Below are 2716 nucleotides of genomic sequence, written 5' to 3'. Positions count from 1 at the left end.
TGGGTGGGTGGGTGGGTGGATGGATGGATGGATGGATGGATGGATGGATGGAAGAATCTTGCAGCATGGTGCCCAGAGATATCCTTTGAGTCTTCAGATGACAAAGCAGGTCCCAAGGCAAGACCTCACCTCACTCTGAGGGCTCCCATGTCTCCTTCCTCCCTCATATCTTCAACCTGGCCCCTAGTGACCTCACCTCTGTGCTAAGAGTCCCTCCTGCTGTTTCTCCCGGGAAGGTGAGGAAAGCCCTGGGGTAAGTAGACTGCATCTGCCCGCAGCACCCCCAAACAACAGACTTGGCCCCCAACAAAACCATACCACGGCTCGGAGGCAGAGGAAACATGGAGGGTGTTGTGTGACACAGCAGTTCCTTCTGGGCTTGTCAGGTGCCTTCACACTGCCCCAGGTCGTGGTCAGCTGAGGAGGACCAGAAGCAGAGTCACGAGTCCAAACCTGCTGTCCACGGCGAGAGCGGCTTCTGGGAAGGACACATCCAGAAGCCCAGAAGCAGCACAGACGAGATGGGACTTCCTGTCGGCTGCTCTCCAGACAGTCTGGCCCAGCTGCTGCATAGCCTGGCTCCCAGGGGAACTTCATCCCCGCCTCTGAGGCCCGGGGTCACCGTCTCGGGATCCAGCAGCAGGAGAACGGTCACTGCTGTCTGGAGTGAGAGCAGCAGCGAGGGGACGCTGACGGGCCCCCAGAAGCTGGCAGCCCGCGCTTGGTGGCCTCGGTCATGACTGTGGAGTCCCAAGGTCAGAGCGAGGAGGAGGAGGTCACTCACTGGTTAGACTTGCTTTGCAACATGCGTTGTTAACCTGTTCCCATTTGGCCCATGTGAAATCAAGGGCCGCCGGAGCCCAGGATGGTCAAGCACGCCCTGTGCTTCCCGAGCAGCTCCTGACCGCAGAGGGAGGCATCCAGAGAAGGTGCTTCGCTGCTCTGCTCGGAGGTCCCCAAGCTCACAGCAGGCTGCGCTCGACCACGCGCTGTCTGGGGTCTGTGCCTGTCTGGACGGGGGAGGGAAGTTGGGAGAAAAAACTCACAGACTGGAAATCCTTTCCCTCTCATATGAAATTATTTCTGCTTCCCCTGTGAGTGCGGAAAAGTTGGGGCCTGCACCCCCCAAAATATAAAGAACAACAATTGCGGAATTACTGCGTGCCGCTGGATTTGAGCCCCACATGCAAATAGGGTACCTGGCCACCAGGTGGCAGTAGTGACTGGGTTCTTGCACCAATGTTGCCCTGGGGAGGAAACTGAGGTGGAGCCCTGGTACAGGACTCGCTGGGCGTTTTGTAGTCAGCTTGGCCGACGGTTCAGTGCCTCCCACGGTCCTCCAGGCCCAAAGCTATCATCCAGGGGGTTCCCAGTTGCTGGAGGGTGGAAGCATTCTCTCTCCCACTGCGTCTGCAGGGCTTGAGCGCCCGCCGTGTGCACAGGGACGGTGGCCAGGCCCTGGGCACTCACTCGGATGTACCCTGTGCCACCCGCCCAGGTCCACCCAGCCGGCAGCCCTGGGCGAGCCTGGCCCACCGTGCACGGGCGGCGCCCAGGAAGAGCGGCGGGAGTTCAAAGCCCAGGTGACATTTGAGTCGTGCTTTGAAGGCGCGTGTGACTCACAGTTGCCTGCCAGGGAGGAAGGCGAGGGGATCCAGGCAGGGGAACTCGCCGGCCACCCCGGCCCGTGTGGCCTGTCACGGAAGTGGCTGAGGTCGCCGCCGATGCGCGTGGGAGTGCAGTTCACGGGATGCGGTGGAGGCTGCTGGGACCAGGGCTCATCCGTGCGAGATGACAGCACCCACGGGTGACCAGGGAGGGGCTGTGGGACAGAGGGGTCCTGCGGCCACAGGAGAGCCGGCGTCGAAGCTCTCCCTGCCCTCGGCGTCCCCATCCCCTCTTCTCTAGGTTGCTCAGGCTGGGCGCGAATGTTCGATGTTCCTGCCTCAGCCTCCCAGAGTGCTGGGATGACAGGCGTGCGCCACCACGCCCGGCTGGCAGCCATGCGTGGGTTAGACGGGAACACGAGGAGCAGCGGCGGCAGAGGAGACCGTCAGACAGGAGACCCAAGGCAGGGCCGGGACCCTGCCGACGGTGGGTAACACCGCAGAGCTAAGTGCTGGCTCCCTGCGCCTTGGAGCGAGGGCTCGGAGAGGGGAGCGGGCGGGGCCCGGAGAGGAGGCTGGCAGGACACTGGGAACGGGGCAACAAAGGCGACAGCGAGGCCGCCGCAGTCCAGTGCTGGACGCAGGGGCCGGCACCACGCAGACCGGGACAGAGCGACCCCTCCCGGCTGCACAGCGCGCAGCGACCACAGCAGCGTGGTCCCGCCTCACCCTGGCTCCCAGCCCAGACCCGCGCCTGTCACACCCGACGTGTGAGGTCCGTGCGCCTGGCGCTCGCTCTCCTCCTGGCCATCCTGCTCTTGCTTTCTGTGACTATCAGCACGCATTAGGACAAAGCTGCCCCGCCCTTCATGGTACTGGGGACTGAATCCAGGGCCTTGGCTGGGAGTGACATCCCCAGCCCTCTTTTATCCTTTTATTATTTTGGGACAGGATCCTGGTAAATCACCAAGTTGCCCAGGCCGGGTTCATATATGTGATCCTCCTGCCTCAGCCTCCCAGAACCCTGGAATGACAGGTGTGCCTCGCAGCCCTCTTCATCACTGTGAAGGGGTCTGCGTAGCCCGAGTCCCGCAGGGCTGCAGTAGATG

This window comes from Chinchilla lanigera, unplaced genomic scaffold, assembly GCF_000276665.1.
Source record: "Chinchilla lanigera isolate Chin_1 unplaced genomic scaffold, ChiLan1.0 scaffold00055, whole genome shotgun sequence".
NCBI classification, from domain to species: Eukaryota; Metazoa; Chordata; class Mammalia; order Rodentia; family Chinchillidae; genus Chinchilla; species Chinchilla lanigera.
This window is presented reverse-complemented; position numbering follows the sequence as displayed.